Source organism: Onychomys torridus, chromosome 1 (assembly GCF_903995425.1).
Source record: "Onychomys torridus chromosome 1, mOncTor1.1, whole genome shotgun sequence".
NCBI lineage: Eukaryota > Metazoa > Chordata > Mammalia > Rodentia > Cricetidae > Onychomys > Onychomys torridus.
This window is the reverse complement of record NC_050443.1, coordinates 174,090,641-174,112,678: the sequence shown is the minus strand read 5'-3', so window position 1 is coordinate 174,112,678 and position 22,038 is coordinate 174,090,641. Positions and strand designations below refer to the sequence as shown.

General features: G+C 41.8%; 1 non-coding gene across 1 annotated transcript; it reads right to left on the bottom strand.

Annotated features, from left to right (window-relative positions):
- Positions 1-11,292: 11,292 nt before the first annotated feature.
- Trnaa-agc lies at positions 11,293-11,373 on the bottom strand. Its single transcript has one exon. It is a non-coding gene; the product is annotated as a tRNA-Ala (tRNA).
- Between the last annotated feature and the right edge of the window lie 10,665 nt (positions 11,374-22,038).

Sequence of the window (22,038 nt, the reverse complement as noted above, 5' to 3'; positions counted from 1 at the left end):
CCCTAGCAAGCTAGTATAAGGAGGCCACACATTCTTGGCTTGTATGTTGTATTACTGCCTCTTGAGACTGACTCCAAAGCTCAATGATTGAAGGAACTTGATTATTCCCATGTGTCCTTGGTTTCCCATTTGCAAAACTCTCTGGGCCACTCCTGTGGATGAAAACCCCATCTATTACTATTTAATTTCATTCCTCTTATTTCCCAAAGTTCTAAGAACCTCTTGCTGTCTCCCTTGTGTATAGAAAATACCAATTCATTCTTTAATTTCAAGAGGCAACTCATTATCTGTGATCCAGAAATGGAATGAGTAGAGAAATGTGTTTCTAAAGTGGCCTAACTCCTCCAGGTAAAGTAGGAAAGGTCTCTGGCTGGTGCTCATCCTACGTGATGATGGTTATGTGTGGTAGTTTGGATGTAATTGGCCCCCATAATCGAATAGGAAGCACTATTAGAAGGCATGGCTTTGTTGGAGTGAATATGGCCTTGTTGGAGGAAGTGTGTCACAATGGGGGTGGGTGTAGTAGGAATCTTAAAGAGTCTTATTAATAAAATCAAACCTGAGGCCAGTTATTGGGGTGAATGCTGGAAGATCAGAGAAGCAGAACAAGCCACAGCTATCTCACCATGCTAGTTCCTCAGGTGATCCTGTTTCCTCAGGCTGGAAGCTTCTGAGTCCTCCTCCACATGAATCTCAGCTGAACTGTGTTGCTCCAAAGCTTAACTAACTACATGCTTTTTCCTCTTTAGTTCCTGGTCCTCATGCCTTATATACCTTTTTCTTTCTGCCCCCACTCCCTGGGATTAAAGGCATGGGTCACCATGCTTAGCTGTTTCTAAAGTGGCCTTGAACTCAGAGATCTGGCTAGCTCTGCCTCCCAAGTGCTGGGATTAAAGGTGTGTACCACCACCGCCCAACTTCTGTTATGGTTTACTCTTCCCATTTTCTAGCCACCATTTCTGGCTCTGTTCTAGTGGCTGTCTGTTCTCTGACCCCAGATATGTTTATTTCGGGGAACACACAATATTTCAGGGAACACAATACCCACTCATTTCCCCTGTTTTTGTCTAAAATTAAAAAAAAGGTTATAACTAATACAAGAAAAACCATATCCAATAAGTATATACAATATACACAGTCAAGATTACATTAATGATGTCTAGTCCATTAACATTTGACAGATTCAGGTGAAAAACTCCATTATCTATAATAATGTCCAGTCCAGTAACATTTGATAGATTCAGATAAAAATTTTTCATTACTTATCCTATCTTTTCTTTTCATAATAGATTCAGTAGTCTACCTTTTGTCATTTTTATATCTTCTCCTTTTTCTTTTTAGAGTAGATTCAGTGATCTACCCACTTATCCTATTATTTCTTTATCTTTTTTCTCAGGGTAGATTCAATGATCTACCTCATATCTATTTTCTCTTTTTCCTTTTCTTTTTTTTTAACAAAACCTCTGAATCTAATCTTCATGTTCAGCTTTTTCCCTGACCATTAACAATTAACAACTTGTAACCAATCATCATAAACAATGACAATATTCAAAACTCATTAACTGACCAAAAACTTCCCATCCCACCTTTTTGGGATGTGGGCGTTGTTTTCTTAAAATTACTTCCATCTTTAGGGGATCCTGAAAAGAAAATTTTGGGGTTAATTGTCAAGTCCTGTATCATTTGTCCCGCCGCTGCATAATGATAAAGTTCAGGGCTTGTTTCAAGTCCTTGTTCAAGTAGTCTGTCAGGCTGTATCATCTCAGCCAGTCATCTCGAAATTGTCCTAAACAGTTTGTAATCCAAAGTTGATCTTTCCATGGCACTAATGGCTTTACCATAGTCCACGTGGCATCATCATTGTGGAGTCCCATCATCCTTTTGAAGATTTCAAAGTCACTGTTAGGCATGATCATGGTTCCCTTTAGTTTTTTTTTTTTTTTTTTTTTTTTTTGTGTGTGTGTGTGTGTGTGTGTGTGTGTGTGTGTGTGTGTGTGTGTGTGTGTCTCCTCTGTGGTTTGGAGCAATCACAGTCTGATAAATGTCTGCCTTTCGGGACCATGAACGTTCTTCCCTAGAAGAGAAGATCTTCACAGCAATTTCTCCCCAGCATTTGTCTTGCCAAACGTTTCCAAACTGACCTTTGTTGATGATTTCTTGTAACACGATGGTCCTGGCAATTCCTCTCTGAACAAGCAGTGGTAAACCCTTTGTTCCAGGTAGCAGCATCACCGCAGTCACCAACACGATGAGAAGCAGCCTGCAACTCGGAGCAGCAGCCACTGCCTCCATGGTCCCACTGACACTGTTTGTGTCTCTGTCCCGGCCCAAGCTTCTCCTAGGCTGGCCTCAACTCAGGATCTACCTGCCTCTGCCTTCTTCAGTAAATCCTACCGGCATGTGCCACCAGAGCCGGCCCAGTGTAGCCCAGGCCTGACCTAGGGCTCACAAGGCCACAGGCAAGAGGCTATTTCATGAATTCCTACCACGAACGTTGGGCGCCAGATTTAACATGAATCTTAAAGCGTTCTTATTAATAAAATCAAACCTGAGGCCAGTTATTGGGGTGAATGCTGGAAGATCAGAGAAGCAGAACAAGCCACAGCTATCTCACCATGCTAGTTCCTCAGGTGATCCTGTTTCCTCAGGCTGGAAGCTTCTGAGTCCTCCTCCACATGAATCTCAGCTGAACTGTGTTGCTCCAAAGCTTAACTAACTACATGCTTTTTCCTCTTTAGTTCCTGGTCCTCATGCCTTATATACCTTTTTCTTTCTGCCCCCACTCCCTGGGATTAAAGGCATGGGTCACCATGCTTAGCTGTTTCTAAAGTGGCCTTGAACTCAGAGATCTGGCTAGCTCTGCCTCCCAAGTGCTGGGATTAAAGGTGTGTACCACCACCGCCCAACTTCTGTTATGGTTTACTCTTCCCATTTTCTAGCCACCATTTCTGGCTCTGTTCTAGTGGCTGTCTGTTCTCTGACCCCAGATATGTTTATTTCGGGGAACACACAGTATTTCAGGGAACACAATACCCACCACAGGTGGGCTTTGAAGTTTCCTATGCTCAGGATCCTGCCTGATATGACAATTGACTTCTTGTTGCTGCAAGTTGCAGGACTCTTAGCCACTACTGCTACACCACATCTGTCTGTACACTGCCATGCTCTCTGTTGTGATGATAATGGACTGAACCTCTAAAACTATAAGCAAGCCATCCTGATTAAATATTTTTCTTTATAAGAGTTGCTATGGACATGGTTTGTCTTTACAACAATAGAAACCCTATCTAAGATAGAAGTTGGTACCAGGGACTGGGGCATTGCTGTGTTAGGCCTGACCATTTTTTTTACTTGAAATAGTATAGATATGGAGATTATGGATTAGAAAAGCAGTTGAACATTTTAAGTGCTGTTTAATGGGCCATACTAGCAGGAGCTTGGAAGACAGTGGTGCCAAGTGTGATTTGATGAACTGTGGGATGCTTACTCAAGAAGTTTCAGAGGAATTTTAGCATGTTGCCCAGAGATCATTCTTGTGATATTTTGGTGAAGAGAGTGGCCTTATCTGCCTGAAGCTAAAGGGAAGAATTTTGGATTAATTCCATTGGCAGAGGAAATCCCCAAATAGCCTAATATTGTAACATGAATCTTAAAATGTCTTCTTAAATAAAGAAAACATGGAGCCAGATATTGGGGTGAACGCTGAAAGATCAGAAAGACAGAACACGCCACAGCTAACCTCACCTCACCAACTTCTCAGCTGATCCTGTTTTCTCAAACTGGAAGCCTCTAAGTTCTCATCTGAATGGATCTCAGCTGAAGTGCTGCTAAAAGCCTAAAAGCTTAAAAACTAAAATGTTTAAAAAGCCTCTAGTTCTTGGTCCTCATGCCTCATATACCTTTCTGTTTTCTACCATCACTTCTTGGGATTAGAGGCCTGTGTCTTTCCCAAGCAAGACTTGAGATCTCAAGTTCTGGGATTAAAGGTGTGTGTCATCATGCCTGGCTGTTTCCAGTGTGGCCCTGAACTCACAAAGATCTCAGAATACTAGGATTAAGGATGTGTGCTACCACTCCCTAAACCTATGCTTAATATAGTGACTGTTCTGTTCTCTGACCCCCCAGATAAGTTTATTAGGGTACACAATATATCAACCACATAGTATATACTGTTGTGTGGTTATTGGTGGTAATTCTAGTGAAGATTTATAATGAAAAGGAGCAAACTGAGCAAATAAAGATACAAAATTTACAGATTGGGAAAAGGGTCACCAAGAAGTGGACTGGGGCTAAATCCTGTGTTCAAGGAGATAAATGGATTTAAAAATGGAATAAAGGGAGTGGTGACCTCAGGGCAAGATTCCACCCAGCTAAGTTTCCAAGTTATGAACAAGAACTAAAGAAAAACTTAGAGTTGGGTGTGGTAGTGCTCACCTTTAATCCCAGCCCTGGGAAGGCAAAAAAGTTGGCAGATATCTGAGTTTGAGGCCTGTCTGGTCTATAGAACAAGTTTCAGGACAGACAAACTTAGGCAGTAAAGGACAGAAAGCTGGTGAAAATGTAATTGAACAAGGGGACCATGTTCCAGCCCCAGTAGGCAGCAGATCTTGGCAGCTTTAACCACATGTTTCTGGCTTTAGAGTTAAGGATAGAAGTGGATTATGGAATTTTCTTCTGTGCATAAAGCCACTGAGGCCAGGAATGTGTCAGATATCCCTGAATGGAGGCCTGGTAGAAAGGCCATTGAGTGAAGCTGTGAAGTTGAAGCCTGGATTGCCTTGGAGAACCCAAGGTGCTAGAGATGTCAGAGTCCTGGGCTACTTGTTAAGGAGAGCTGTTAACAGGGTGCAAAAACAGCCCAAGAAAGAGAAGTGTTTTGCTGTTGGCAAAGCTGAAGGGGTTGGAGATCTGGAGAGTGTTTTGACATCAGACATGGAAGTGCAGAGTTTTGAGGTTGCCTAGCTGGTTTTTAATCTTCATTTGGTCCAGTATTTCCTCACTATGCTCCCTTCTCTACATTTTGGAATGGCAATGTACCCTTGGCCATTATATGTTGGAAGTGTGTAATCTGATTTTTTTTTCTTTTATTTTATAGGGGATTACAGTTAAGAGTTGCATGAATCTCAGAAAAGACTTTGAACTTTGGGCTTTTAAATATTTTTGAGACTGTGATAGACTATGGGGGACTAATGGCTTTGTTGGAGTGGGTATGGCCTTATTGGAGAATGTGTGTCACTGTGGGGGCAGGCTTTGAGGTTTCCTATGCTTAGGATACCATTCAGTGTGACAGTTGACTTACTGTTGCCTGCAAGATGTAGGACTCTTAGCTACTACTCCAGTACCATATCTGCCTGAATGCCACCATGCTTCTCATAAAGATGATAATGGACTGAACCTCTGAAACTTTAAGTGAGCCACCTCAACTAAATATTTTTTCTTGTAAGAGTTGCTGTGGTCATGGTGTCTCTTCACAGCAATAGAAACCCTAACCAAGACATTATGAAATGGATGATCCCTCTGGACCATATGTCAATCAGGTGGTTTAGAGGCCAACTGCTACTTTTTCCTTTCCCTATGGCTGCAGCATAGCTCATGTGGACTGGGACAGCAGGGGCAGAGGAGGGGCACCCAGTGTTTTCTCTCCATCTGTTCTTGTAAGACCAGACTGTGATAACAATATGGCATCCACTGCAGGATGACAACATGAGAGCCAGACTTGGACCAACAGAATCCTATTTTATAATAACAAATTATAGTGCTAGGTCCTGGAGGGAAATATTGCCAAAAAAAGTCCTAAAAATACGATCACTGTGTCTGGTAGTCCCACAAATCAATAAAACATGGCATTTAGTTACATTGGAGCAATAGAACCCAAAACTTGACTGTGGGATTCCCCATCTTCGTGGACTTGGCTAAGTCACTTCTTTATTCTAGAAACAACATCTTATCTCTCCTCCACCCCTGGGAGGCGTCAGTATTTGTTTTATTGATAGGGGGTCATGGTTACCCTGTAAAAGTAGGTGTAGCTGTGAACTGGAGCTGCAAACACAGATGGTTTTACAATCTCAGGCTACGAACAATTTGGGGATGTAGAATAATTATTTTTGCCCTCTTCGTCTGACTGCATTATCAAAATATCACTACTTACTAAGTCATAACTAATTGATGATTAATGGTTTGGCTTCCCTTCAGAGTTGAGGAATTGAGAAGAGCTAAGAGTATCAGGAAGGGAAATTTCCCCCAATTAAAAAAAAAAATCTCATCTCTGAGGGATTTCTTTCCCACAATTCTTTGAACATAGATGAGACATTTTTGTTAGACTTACTGAGATGTGATTTACATATAAAATTCACCTATGTTCTGTTATGTGCAATGTGATAGACAAATATACTTTGAAATCATTTCTGTGAATGGCAGGGTAGTCTTGATAAACAATGGTTTTTAATTGTCTTCCCTTTTGTTTTCTGAGATGGATAGAAGGTTCTGGATTCTAGATTAGGGAAGTGTTTGTGACTATACACAGGACAAACATGGCCTTTCCTAACTGGTATTGAATACACTCAGCCATGGTGTAGCTTACAGTGTTCTAGTAGGAAAGAAAGAGAGGAACCCCTAGAGAAAATTGAACAAGGCAGCACTGAAGGTGCCCAGGTGTCAGATGTGATCTGGAGATGCCTGTATGTCTTACTCTGTCCTAACAGCATTCTATCACATTTATCCTATGGACTTCACTCCTGGTAGATGGATGGATGAGCAATTGGAGGCACCGTGTGTGTTCACATTCCCTGCTGACAAATACCTGCCATAAGTGATGTAATGGACTACAAGTTTTGAGAGTTTCTATCCCAGGCCAGGTGGTTCCACAGTTTGGATCTGAGGTGAGGCAGGATATGGTAGTAATAGAAGTGTGTGGTGGAAGAGGCTGCTACTCTATGATAGCCAGGAAGCCAGGACAGTGAGAGGGTGCAGGGCTTAGGTGAGATAGAATGTCATGGTGGTAGAAATATGTGGTGGTCACCATGGCTACCAGGAAACAGGAAGAGAGATAGGAAGGGCAAGATTTCATTTTCTCCTTCAAAGGCCTGTCTCCAATGTCCTGCTTTTCCCAACTAACCCCATCCATAGGGTCTTTCACACCCCCATATCTTTAGCACTCATTTTTGGAGGATGCCATGGGTACTAATTCTGAAGTAGTTAGTTGTATATTGTATATAAGGTAACCTGTATTATAAGTGCCATAGCCAGGGTTGGCAGCATAGTCTACTCTATAGCCAAGACTTCTGCAAGCTATGAGATGCAAAACTGGGCTATTCCAGGGGATCACGGAGAAGTGCAGGCTGAGGAGAGACCTTACAAGCTAAGGTGGTGGATTTGTCAAGGCTAGCTGATGAGAGGGGCCTGCCGTGACACAGTGGTCATCCTTGTGTTCTGTGCTTTATGATGGTGGGAAGTTAGAGCTTATATCTTTAGCTAACAAATTGGAGGGAGGCCTAGAGATAATATTTATACTGAATTTTCACATGCTCCTAAAATTGAGTTATTCATAATTAAAACTATAAACTCATTTTAGAGCAGTTTGGAAAGGACAAACTTTGTACTCATAATTCAAATTCCTCAGCTGAGTTAATAGACTCAAAAGCAGGACTCTTCTCCCCTTAAACCATAATTTCCATCAAAATCTTTTTCCTGGAAGTGGAACTGCAAGAAAGATACCATCTAAGCAAACTCACCAGATGTGCTAAGAATGTCAGTGTTAGATTTGTAGGTTCTCATATTCTATTATGAGGGCTATTAAAGTATCAAAGTCGATGTTACTCAGAGTTTACCTACAAGTAATAGAGAGGTTGAGGAGATGGCTCAGTGGATAAAGCATACAAGTGTGAAGACCAGAGTTAGGTCCCTATCATGTGCGTTGTCTTGTTTTGCATCTGTTGCTGTAACAATACACCCTGGGAGAAGCAAATTAGGTGGGAGAGAATTTATTTTAGCCCACAGTTCAGGTCACAGTACAGTGTTTTGGGGAACTCATAGGAGCCTGGAACAGCCAGTTATACCACATCCAAGCTCAAAGACAGAGAGCCAGAAAGCATGCATGTTCCTCTTGCACTCAGCTTACTTTGTTCAGTCTTATACAGTTCAGGATTCCTGTCTAGAGAATGGTGCCACCCACAGTGGGCAGGTCTTCCCACCTCAATTAACTAATCAAACTAATTCCCACAGTCATACCTATAGGCAAACTAATCAAGACAGTCCTCCATGGAAACTCTCTTCCCAGGGATTTTAGATGGTGTCAACTTAATAATTAAAAGTAACCAGCTGGGCGGTGGTGGCACACGCCTTTAATCTCAGCACGTGGGAGGCAGAACCAGGAGGATCTCTGTGAGTTTGAGGCCAGCCTGGTCTACAGAGCAAGATCCAGGAAAGGCACAAAGCTACACAGAGAAACCCGTCCCCCTGCCCCCCAAAACACACATAAATGCTGGGCAGACATAGGAGCCACCTGTAATCACAGCACTTGGGAGGCAGAGACAGGGCATCCCTGGGACATGCTGTCTAAGTAGACAAGTTGGAGTTGGCAAACTCTGGGTTCAGCAAGAGAATAGTCAAGGTAGATACCCAATGTTACCTTTGGGCCTCAGAATGCGTGCTCATATATGTCCATGTGTACACATAAAACATGTGCCCCCACACATTTGAACTCCCATGCACATCACACACACATTCATTCTCTCTCTCTGTCTCTGTCTCTGTCTCTGTCTCTCTCTCTCTCTCTCACACACACACACACACACTAATAGAGTAAAATATAATCATTACATCAACCTATGTTAATAAAAAGCAACCTTAAAATACAATACCAGTTGTATCTTCACCTGGTTGCAGCTACTCTACTGTCTCCTGTACTCAGTGGTTGGGCCTTAGTGAATTCCTCTCACTCTCTCAGGTAGCATCAACACCAACCAGTAGAGCCCCAGTGGCACTCATAAACTAAGACGACCAAAGTAAAACCACAACAACCCAGAAAACAAAACTCACACTAGAACTGCAAACAATAAAAACAAGCAAGGCACAAGGTAAGTGTAAAGCCAACCCACCCAACACCTTGAAAAATAAGAGATTTAGATAGTGTCAGAGTCTCCTAACATGGAAGATGAGCTGTCTGGTGCATTGTATTTACTCATTGATGTGAAAAAGTACTTGAGAGAAACAAAGAAGGGAGGGAGGAAGGGAGGGAGGGAGGGAGGGAGGGAGGGAGGGAGGAAGGAAGGAAGGAAGGAAGGAAGGAAGGAAGGAAGGAAGGAAGGAAGGAAGGAGAGGTCTATGTTAGCTCATGGTTTGAGAATGCAATCCATCATGGCAGGGGAATGGGTGGCAGGGTAGTGAGGGGGCTAGTCACATGACACATGGGATCAGGAACCCAAGAGAGATGAATGCTGGAGCTCTACTTGCTTCTTTGTTTTGCACAATCTGGGATACAAGCACATGACACCTTTCCATGTCAACCCTCTCTGGAACTGACCTCACAGGCATATCCAGCAGCTTGTTCCCAGTAACTTAATCCTGTCACGTTGACAATGAAGACTAACCTGGCATCTAGGACACCTTAAGGAAAAACTCACCTACAGGAGTGGTACTAAAAACATTTGGATGCCCATATGCAGCAAATAAGAAAATGCCACCAGCACCAAGCAAATCTTTAACTCAGAGACTGTATAGAAATTATATAACATATAATTAAACATAAAATACAAGGCTGCAGAATAATAAAGATTTAGGACAAAAAGAAAATTTCAAGATTTAGGACAGAATTATGAAACCAAAGGCATGATTCTAAGAGGGAAATGATGATAAATTAGACTTCATTAACATTTGAACCCTGGGTTGTGAGGAAGCCCATGTCAATAGAATCAACAGAGATAGACTGAAGAGATAATATTTATAAATGTCATGTCTAAAAAAGGACTCATGTCTAGAACGTGGAGAGGACTCTCAAAGGTTAGAAAATCCACATAATGTAGACAGAAAATGGACAAAAGACATGAGATATTTCTCTGAAGAGCATGTACTTCTAGAAAACAAACAGGCAGGTATATAAAATTGAACATCTAGCCAAGCTGAAGTCACAGCAAGATCTGATGGCACACCTATCAAAATTGTTACTGCTTAAAAACAAACAAATGGAATGTTAAAAGAGCAAATGCTAGTCAAGGCTGGGGGAAATAGATCACTCATAACCTGTTAGAAATGTTAAATTGTATCATTATTATGGAAAATAATTTTCTAAATTCTTACAGAGCTAAGCCTACCAGAACTACACAATTCAGAAATCTCTCTCCAGACAAATATTTATGTTCAAACGAAAACCTGTACCCAACAGCACAGAAGTGGCACATCCACTTCATTTGCAATTGTCAAGGTGTCTTTTGGCAGGAGATGTTTAACAGAGTGTAACATATTATAAAATGCTCAAGATACTGGTTATATTTCTCAGTGAGAGCAAGAGATGAACTTCTGATACACATGTATGAACTTTTGAAGAAATGTTTTCATGAGTAAAGCTAGTAACTGAAAGCATTGCTGTAGAATTTCATTCATGCAGCATTCTTGAAGTGGAAGTTCCACAGATGAAGAACCCCCCTAATCGTTGCCAGAGCTTAAGGGTAGAGATGGGCATTAGGCATTAACAATGCCTCCCTCAAACAGGAGCACCTGCAATATAGTCTTATTTAGAAAAGGGATCATGGCAGAATTAATTAAGCAAGATCTAATCAGAGTGAAATTTCAGTAAAATTTAGATACACAAACCCATGGCAAGAACCTAGTGTGGAGGTGAGGGCAAAGATCAGCAAGATGGCCAGTGAACCCTGGGAAATGAGAAGCAATAGGCTATTGTCAGAGCTGCCTTAGAAGGAGTCAGCCCTGCTGATTTCCCTGCAGATACTAGGCTTCCAGTATTCAGGACTTAGACACACCCTGTCCGTGGTACTTTCTTCTGTCAGGAGAAGATCATCGGAGGGAAATGCACATGCATGTCAAAGGGACAGCAACACATATGATGTATATCCCTAGAAGTCCTGCCTTATGTTATTGTCACAGTGGGCTTCAGAATGAAATCCATGAGTGGTGGCCCAGCTCTACTCAGTTTTTCACTGTTGGTTGTTCTTTATCTAAGGACATATATGTTGTTTTGCCTTTCCCAAACATTTGAAAAGCTTGTGTAGCCATTCAACAGATGGCACATAATCCTCAGAGAGCAGAAATACTACATTCTTTTTTTTTTTTTTTTTTTTTTTTTGGAGCTGAGGATCGAACTCAGGGCCTTGTGCTTGCTAGGCAAGCGCTCTACCACTGAGCTAAATCCCCAACCCCAAACTACATTTTTTAATAAGTGAAGGGGACCGCTGTCACTCCCTGTTCAGTGCCCTGCTTCTTAACTCATGTTACTGTCTCAACCCCCCACTGCTAGGAACAGAGAAGAAAGACAAGACCAGCAAGGAAGACTTCCACTGGACCTGCTATGGCAGCCCTGGGGAGGGCCGTGTCTTCTGACTGATTTGCAAAGAGGGTCTGAAGTGCCTGCCTATGCAGCCCAGGAAGGCGTGTTTAAACCAACCACAGCAAAATTTTCCCGATCACATACCTGTCTCTAAGCACACTCTTAGCAGTCTTCTGTTAGGGAAGGGCTCCCCATGCCCAGTCTCTCGATCTAGGGGAGCATGGTTACAGGGTCACCTAGAGTTTCCCCAGGCTTGTGATAGCAAGGAAGAGTTGCATAAACTATCTCTAACAGCTCCCATGTGCTTTAAGGAGCTGAGGCAGGAGTCTGAGATTGACATGTGACCCTCTCAGGCCATCCTGTGGACAAATGTTCCAGATGACTGGGGCTGGAGTGGTGGTCTGGCTCCGATTTGACTCATAGTCCTTTTGCTCAAGGCACAAGAGTGAAAAAGGAGAATCTAGCAGCTGCTAATTAGGGAGCCTTTCCCACCCCTGAAGTCTTTGTTCATAGGAACATGGGCGTAAGAAGGAAGGCCTATAATATACACTTAAAGAAGTTATCACTGACACAGTCATGACAAACAGATTTTGACAGTGATTTAATGGCTCTTAGCGTCCGCCCAGTGTCCTAAGGAGAGGTGGTGCCCTTTATTGCTGTCAGTTTGAGACCAAGCAAAGATGGGAAAATAGATGGAATTACATCTTTTCATCCTTCTAACAGTTTCCTTCTCTTATTTTCCATGTTTGAAGCAGAGCACAGTGTGTGCCCTGTATGTGTGCAGATCTCCCTGCCCTCTGTAGTAGACCTGAGGAAATAAATAAGAAAGTGCACCAAGGTGGGACCAGACATTGAGTGGGTCCACTTTTGGCACAGTATGATTGGTGGAAGAGCATTAGGCCCACAGACAGAAGGGTGTGCTTTCCTGCAGTCACCAACTTTGTGAATTGAGGGATGTATTAATAGGCTGAGCTCAGGTTTCCTCAGCTGGAGCACAAAGATGGAGATTTTTAGGGGGATGATTAATGCAATAATAAATCACCAGAGAAAGATGTTTAAAGCTTTAGTGAACACTTTAGTAAATGTTCATTTCCTTCCCACTCCCCTGGAAAGCTGAATTTGGAGCCAAATGGTATTCTGTTGAGTCAGGTAGGGGAAGAATCATAGAAAGAATGAGATGGTAGATTACTCTAATGGGGGAATGTCTTTCTGTATGCTGCAAATATGTGTTGCTCCGATTGGCTGATAAATAAAGCCGTTTGGCCTATGGCAAGGCAGCTTAGAGGCAGATGGGAAATTCAAAGAGAGCCAGGAAGAAGGCAAAGGGAGATGCCAGTGAGCTACCCAAGGAGCAATACATAATGGGACACAGGTAAAGCCACGGAACATGTGACAATACATAGATTAATAGTTATGGGCTAATTTAAGATATAAGGGCTAGCTAGCAAACGTTTTGAGCTATGGCCATGCAGCTATAATTAATATAAGCCTCTGTGTGTTTACTTGGGGGAAATGGGTAGGAGAGATTTGTCCCAACTGCCGGCAGGCCAGGGCACAGGAAAACTTCTGACAACATTACTCCTTATCTATTGTTGTGCCAGAAGTTGCTCTAGAGCTGGTGAGATGGGTCCAGCAGAGCTGGTAAAGGTCCTTGCCACCAGCTGGTTCCTGAGGGATGAGCACAGTGGAAAGAGAGAACTGATTCCTATAAGTGTCCTCTTTCTTCCTCATGCAGGTTGTTCCATGTGCCCTAGCTGAGTAACTAGATACATAAATAAACATTAGAAAAGAAATTGCTTTAAATTTAGTGATTTCAAAGTGAATAACCATTGCTTCAGAGTTTCTGTAGGTCGTAGATCTGGGCATGCCTGTCTTCTCGCCCCCAGCAGCTCACATCTCTTTTACTCCAAAAGCTTTGTCCCAGGATAACATCAGCACAACAGGCTGGTCATCATAATCTATGCCAAGTTCAGGGGAGAAGGACCTTTCTTGACTATGCTCAGCTCCCTGCAGCCAGGTCCCTTACCATGGGAATTTGTGAAATTAAAGAAGCATTTAGCAGATGCATCCTGCCTCATAGACAGTGGAAGGGCAGGTGTAGAATAACTTCTGTATCTGTCCAAACAGAAAAATATGATCTACAGAGATCTGTAAACATTCTGAAATCTCCTGGAGAAGTGTGCCTTAGTTCATTGTTATGGTGAAGGGGATTGCATTTCCAAATCCCCATTTGCATAGCAGTCTTATCTCAGTTCAGAGTAGACTGTGGCATAGAAGAGTCAGAAGGTTAAATTTTATGCTATAGTTCACCCCATCCCATTCTAAAGGCCTCCAGTCTTTCAATTTTCTTGTCTGTAAAGTGGGAACAATACTTTTCTCTCCTACATTGCCAGAAAAATTGCAATGAAAAGAAATATTGTACATAGGGTTTCTGGCAGGTGGCTGTAGACAAGGTAGACACCTGATAAGTGTTACCTTCATTTTTCCTTCAGTTCATTTGAGAATCAGTAAAACCCACAAATAGACCAATTTACACGAAGGTCACTGGAATGAGAGAAATTGGCTTTTATAGGCCTAATGTATCTCCAGTTAATGACTTATGGATTTCTGCATGGTCAGACTCTACTAGAGATATCAGTTAAAGCAGAAAAAGGAATAAGTGCCCTGTGACCTTAGCAAGGGGTGTCTGTAGGGTCTTCCTAGACCAGGCTGGACAGGGATGCCTTTTCAAAATGTTACAGTTCTTCAAGAACAATGCCAATAGACACGCTAGCATGGTGGGGGGAGCTAGGAAGCCACAACCCTACACAGAGAACTGCATGTGTCTAAGGATAAGCTGAGAATAAGTAAACAGTTTTCACCAGGGGAAGATCACGAGTGGGCTACACAGTAACATATGGTCAGGCCTGAAAGCATACATTCAAGTAACATATAGACTGAGCAGGTTGTACCCACGTATTCAGGAACACACACACACACACACACACACACACACACACACACACACACACACACAAAGAAAAAAGAGGCCATGAATTTGAAAGAGAGAAAAGAGGGGTATATGGAAGAATTTTGAGGAAAAAAGGGAAGGTGGAAATGATATAATTATATTATAACCTCAAAAATTAAAATAAGTAATTTAGAAAGAGATGTTGTAGTTTTTGTGTGCATTTGGAAGTATGAGAAGTTAAGGCCCCTTCACATGGAAGCCACTGGTTTTTGAAAATAAAAATGTGTTGTTTCTCAGGGTCTTGAGTCAGTTGCTGTAATGATTAGTGTTAAATGGGGCTCGTGGAACACAACTACTGCTGCTTTCTTCTTCTCTTAAAGATCTATTTGTGTGTGTGTGTGTGTGTGTGTGTGTGTATGTGTGTGTGAGCGCGCGAGCGCGCGTGCGCATGCACACCCGAGTCTATGTATGTGCATCACTTTCATGCAGATGTCTATGGTGACCAGAAGAGGGCATCAGGTCCTCTAGAACCGGAGTTACGGTGGTTGTGTGCTTCCCAATGTGAGTGCCGAGAATTGAACCTGGGTCCTTTGCAAGACCATCATGTATCATAACCACTGAGCCATTTCTCCAGCCCCCACAGCTTTTAAGTCTAATTCTAAAGGATTGAATATTGATTCTGTAGCTAAATATCTCTATGACCTTGAACAGGTAACTCAGTTTAATTTTCTTTGCCTTCTTTCTGAGAGTCACAGTAAGCCTGTCTCATAGAATTGTGTGGAAGACTAAATGAGTTAATTTAAGCAAAGCCACCAGGAGAACCATGCCTTGTGGGGACCAATTCTTATAAAAGTATTGACTTATTATTGTTATTTCAAGTTTGGGGAAGCTGATAAAGCAAATTTTGCTCCAGCCAGCCACCTTGCCCCTGAGTACTCATACAGAGGACTTTAGCAGGGGACACCCAGAGAGCAGGCAGTGGCTTGTTATGTTGTACATAATCACAGTAGTTCCAGTTTATTGAATATAAATAGCATGATGCCTTAATACTTGCATCTAATTAGGAGGCACAATCTAATTAGGAGGAAAAAGTAGAAAAGGAACCACTGAAGTATTTGAGAGGGGGGAAGTGAGTGAGGCAGGGGATTTGGGGGTTGTGGGGGGGCATAGATGAGGTGACCCAGAGTAAGATACAGTTCAGTTGAGCCAGGCTGGAGTCCACCTTCCCCACAGCAAGAGAATACAAGAATGTGGCCATTGGCTGGAGCTGTGTTAAGAAGCCACAGACCGTGGGGCTGTTGAATGGGAGCACAGAATTTAATAGAGAAGCCACTATGGGGATAACACTGAGTCAGAGAGCTGGTGCTAGGACCGGTCTCCCTTTTCCAATCTCTCAGCCTCCTGTGGCATCTTCTCCTGGTCATCCTAGGTGAAGACCAACTGAGAACAATCAGTAGGCCTCAGCTTCCTGCCACACCAGGTAGACCAAAGGCAGGATGAGAACAGTGGACAAAACAAGCCCAGGACTGAGAAGGCCCATCATTCCTGTAAGCAGATACATTTTATTCTCCAGTTTACAGATGCAGCGTTAAGGTTAGGAAAAGTCAAGTTACTGATTCAAGTACTCAGAGCTGGTAAAGCAGAAGAGGCAAGAACTGGATCCCATGTGGCCTGACTTCAAAGCCCACGTCTGTCTTCATGAGACATCTAGACTCAGTTGTTCCAATGCCTGCTCCATTCCCAGATTTACCTACAAGGGCTGGGGAATCTCTGCAGAAACTGCCCTCCAACTATGGCTGTACTTTCAGACTCATGGGCTCTGCTTGCTTGCCTTGAAGGGGCATCATTTTAATGGTAAGACTTCAGGCTCTGGATAAGATGGGGGAGCTCCATCGGACCTCATAACCTTTCAGAGTTTTTCTGTTTAAACCATAGCCCAAGGCCTTGATCACATTGGAAACTAAGCCAGGCATATCAGAGCTCTACTGTGAAAGCTTTGGAAATGGTACTATCTTCATCCCTGGAGATCCTGAATCAATGAAGTATAAGGGACCTTGGAATTTAAAGTATCTCCTTTTGAAATTTTCTTAATGACTTTGAAGCCCAGTTCTGGCTGGACCATCTGCTCTAATGGTCTGCATGGGTGGGCACAATTTGCCTTGTTTGAATTAAGTTCACTGTTTAAAGGTCATATTAGCATCCAGGCTGCTGCAACATCTGATGGGAATATAGGGGAGGCTGGGAGAATTTTCCAGTCCTAGAATTGGTAATAGTTCCATCAGCATGGGCTAGAATGGCCCAGTAAGGACACACTAGTAAATTCTTAAGCAAACAGGCTGTTCTCCGTCCTGAGAAGAAGGAACTCTGTGTTCCATTTCTATTTCATCACTTCTTAGTCTTCTGGCATTTTGCATTTAGGAGTCAGGGAAGACTTTCCACCACAAGGGACTGCTTGGTACATGAAGATTTCTTACTCACTGTGTTCCCAGACACTCAGAGTTCTTGCCTAGCATTCTGGGACTAAAATTTAGACTCATGGATGAAGGAGGTAACTCAGTGAGTGAATGTCTCTAAATAGGACCTGTACCTGGAGATTGTTTTATAATATAAAAAATAAATTTAAAAATTAAATTCAACTAGCTCACTAATGAACTTCATTTTGAGTGCACTTTCAAATAAATGTTGTGAACTTTAAAATATGGATGCAAATTTTCACCCCCTAGCATTTTGATTAAATTTGTATTGGGGATGGATTTGGTTAATACTAATTTTAAGCTTCTTAAAGTGATTCTAATTACCCTCTAGGTCATTTCACCACTTCTGTAGAAAATTTAAAACAATAGCAAAGGTGAATAAAAATCAACTTGACTTTTGTTTTCATTACACACTGGTAATTTAAAGAAATCTAATAGTAGCCTCCCTTTCATGGTTTCATCTCTCCATAGTTTATCATCTAGGGTCAACAATAGCATGAAAATATTCAGTGGGAAATTCTAGAAATAAACAAATTGAGTGTGATTCTAAATAATGATGAAGTCTTTCACTGTCACATATGTCGAGCCAGGGATGTGAATCATCTATCTGTGCAGCATATCTATGCCATATATACTACCATCCTGTTAGTCTCTGTGCAGTGTATCTATGCTGTATATACTACCCTCCTGTTAGTACGCTGTGCAGTGTATTTATGCCATATATACTACCCTCCTGATAGTCACTCTGTGCAGTGTATCTATGCTGTATATACTACTCTCCTGATAGTCACTCTGTACAGCGTGTCTATGCTATATATACTACCCTCCTGTTAGTCACTTAGTAGCAAACTGACCAGATTGATTTTCCTGTCTTGCAATGTTTGTATCCAAGTAATCTTCATTTTATTTACTGCCTCCAAAATACCAGCTTGATGCTAATAATTTATTGTTGTATTTTATTATAACGGTTCTATTCATTATTATTTTGTTAATCTCTTAGTATAGTGATATTTTATTTGTATTGAAATGTGATTTTATTTGTATGTCAATAAAGTTGCCTTGAGGTCAGAGCAAGCTCAGAAGCAGGAAGCCGAGCAGTAGTGGGGCACGCCTTAAATCCCAGCACTTGGGAGGCAGAAGCTAGGCCGGATCAATCTGTGTGTTCAAGGACACAGCCAGCATAGGCAGGACACACGCCTTTAATTTCAATACCAACCATAGAAAGACCTGGAGGTCTGTACAACAGGCAGTGACCGAGGAGTCAAGATGGCTGGGTTAAAACCAATGAGGGAGGAGAACAGGAAAGTTGGTCTTTAAATAGAACAGGACGCACAGAAGTAGGTCTCTTGCGGAGAGGAGCAACCGCAGAAGCAGTGAAGGGTAAGGTTTTCCGGCTTTGGCTCTGACCTCGTGGTTTTTAACTCTGCAACTGGCTCTGTGTTTCTTATTTAACAGGATACATCTACACTCTTAGTGTACCTAGTTAATACATTAAATGTTATAGATATATGTGGTTAGGAAAGTATAAAAGTTTGTGTACTACCTCTGTTTTCTAGCATCCACTGGGGTCTTGTGATGTATCTCCTGTGAAGAAGGGACAGTGGACAGTTGTAGTAATAGGATATTCTTTTCCCACAGGACATTTCTTTCATCCATACTTTTTCCCTCCAATCTTGGTGTGCCTTCACTCTTTCCCCTCATATTATGCATATGCTGGAAATAAACAGGGTTGCATTTTCAGCATTTCAGGAAAATTACCCTGGCCTCTATCACCTGCCTTGAGTATAGGAACACATCACTTTTCTAATACATAATCTCAGAAAAGAAAAATGAAAGGCAGAATAACAATAGGTGTTCAATTCTGGTTGAAGTCATGATTTATGAATTGCTGCATCACTTGACCTTATTCATGCTAAGATCAGTGCTTATTATAATTTATATTGTTCAGCACTCAGGCAACTGTGCACTGAGCATGCACCAAGGCCTCCTTTAATTTGTATTACAATTCCCCTAGTGGAATCTGTATCTGTCCTTGTTTGCAGAATCCAGAGCTAGTTAGTACCTGCCCCCATTTATATGGAATTCAGAGCCAGCACCTGCCCCCACTTATATGGAATCCACAGCCAGCACCTGCCCTCACTTATACAGAATTTAGAGCCAGCACCTGCCCCACTTAAATGGAATTCACAGCCAGCATCTGCCCCACTTAAATGGAATTCACAGCCAGCATCTGCCCCACTTAAATGGAATTCACAGCCAGCATCTGCCCCACTTAAATGGAATTCACAGCCAGCATCTGCCCCACTTAAATGGAATTCACAGCCAGCACCTGCCCCACTTAAATGGAATTCACAGCCAGCACCTGCCCCACTTCAGTTCAGAGTGTAGTCATCTCACTAATTGCCCTGGGAAATTTCAGGTCTCTATGCCTCTTGGAGAAGCACTTCCTCATCTTTATCCTTGACACTTTATCAGCTGACACTTGGGTCCCAATCTGCCATTCTTCTCACCATGTCTGGTCTTGTGGAGTCCAGGCTGAGCTGCTGTGTTGCTGAATTTCTTCTGGTTGATGCTTCTGCTGGAGTCCGTTCTTGGCTGGAGCAATGCTTTTGTAACTTTCCATCTCTACCCACAGACCCTCCACTGTCTCCAGTCATGTTCTTCCTCCCAGAACCATTCATTTGCTACCTCATTATCACAGTGGCCGCTACAATTACAACTGGCTTCTTAATTCATAGCTTCTCTAATCATCATGACAATTATGGCTAATTCACAGCAGCTCTTATTGTTATCATTATTATTCATTTATGCAGTTTCATTTTTAATATGATTATGCCTTTAGCCAGGGCATCCTAGGTCTTGGAGGTGCAGGGGAACTGAGTAGTGCAATAATCAAAATACCATGAGCTTCTTTATGACAAAAACCAATATCATAACAATAGAAGGAATTGAGAAGGATAAAACCACTCCTAATTTCAACACTCTTACAAAACTGCTTTAATTTCCCCCATGCTTCTTTCTAAATGAGCAAAATGTTTTTGTGCTAAGTAATTACAGAGTGACTACAGTTTTGTGGGGTTTCTCCCTTCAGTTAACCCTATTCCAAATAGTGGTGTTTATGTTGTTTCACTGTCCCTATAATTTTCTTTTTTGAGACAGGATCTCACTATGTAGCCCTGGCTAGCTTGAAACTCACTATGTAGAGCAGGCTGGCCTCAAACTCATGGAGATTTACCTGCTCTGGACCCTGAATGCTGGGATTACATGGGTGTGCCACGATGCCTGGCTAGTTATGTTCCATTAGAATTTAAGTCTCTGTTAGTGAAACCTTCATCCTACTCACACAGTGCTGTGTTTTGCTGCCCGAGCCAGGCTGAAACATAATGTATGATGTCTCCTTTGCCTTGTGAGGGTTGTGTAAGCCACTAGCAGAGAACAAATAGAGAGAGGTTTAGCAGAACCCCAGGAAAGGCCCTTTCAATACATGTCCCCCTCTTTCTTCATCAACTTTTAAACTGACTATAGTGATCTCTCTTTGATCAAGGACTTGGAGTAGAACGGTTTGGTAGCTGAGATTCAGATGTGGATGCTTCCCTGCATTACTGCTATGATATGCACTTGACCTTACTGAACGAACAGTCCTAGGAGGCTATTCCTGGACCTTCGGCTGTGCCAGCCAGACAACACGTTAGAGACAGCTGTCGTTCTTCAGAATTCTTGTGCCTAGTCCAAAACCCCGAAGATTCTATACTTTTAAAATGTCAACCTTCTGATTTTATTGGTTGCAATGTTAAAACTTTAAAATACATTTTTAAAATTGGGAAAGGAGTGAATTAGAACAGAATGTAATATCTCTTCAAAGACTTGAAGTTCTTGTCATACAAATCTTTCACTTGCTTGGTTAGAATTACCCCCAAGGTATTTTATATTGTTTGTGGCTATTGTGAAGGGTGATGTTTCTCTAATTTCTTTCTCAGTCCTTTTATCATTCCTATATAAAAGGGCTACTGATTTTTTTGAGTTGATTTTGTATCCACCTACTTCACTAAAGGTGTTTATCAGCTGTAGGAGTTCACTGGTAGAAAATCTGGGGTCACTTGTGAAAACTATTATGTCATCTGCAAATAGCAATTCTTTGACTTTTTTTTTCCAATTTGTATCCTCTTGATCTCAGAAGATGGAAAGATTTCTCATGCTCATGGATCAGAAGGATTAACACAGAAAAAAATGGCCATCTTACCAAAAGCAATCTACAGATTTGATGCAATACCCATCAAAATCCTAGCACAATTCTTGAAAGAACAATACTTAACTTCATATGGAAAAACCCACGATACTAAAACAGTTCTGTACAATAAAAGAACTGCTGGAGATATTACCATTCCTGATCTCAAGTTCTACAATGGAGCTATAGTAATTAAAACAGCATGGTATTGGCATTAAAAACAGACACATTGATCAGTAGAATCTAGTTGAAGACATAGACACCGATGGACACTTGATTTTTGACAAAGAAGCCAAAACTATACAATGGAGAAAAGAAAGCATCTTTAACAAATGGTGCTGGCATAACTGGATGTTGGCATGTAGAAGAATGCAAATAGATCCATATTTATCACTCTGCACAAAACTCAAGTCCAAGTGGACTTCAACATAAATCCAGTTACATTTAATCTGATGGAAAAGAAAATGGGGAATAGCATTGAATGCATTAGCAAAGGAGACAATTTCCTGAATAAAACACCAGTAGCACAGACATTGAGATTGACAATAAATGGTGTTGTTGGTTGATTATTTACTCTTTTTTTTCTTTGTACTCTTTACTCTTTTGGGGGGGTCTGCCACCCTGCTCCCAAATAAGTCACATGGATGATTATTATTACTTATGAATGCCCAGCCTTAGCTTGGCTTATTTCTAGCCAGCTTTCCTTAACTAAGTTATCCTGTCTACCTTTTGCCTTTGGGCTTTTATCTTTCTCTGTTCCATATACCTTTCTTTACTCTTACTCTGTGACTTCCTGTGTAGCTGTGTGGCTGGCCCCTGATGCCCTCCTCTCCTTTTTTTTTCTTCTCCTTTCTCTTTGCTCTTTTTCTTCTTCTATTTATTTTCTCTACTT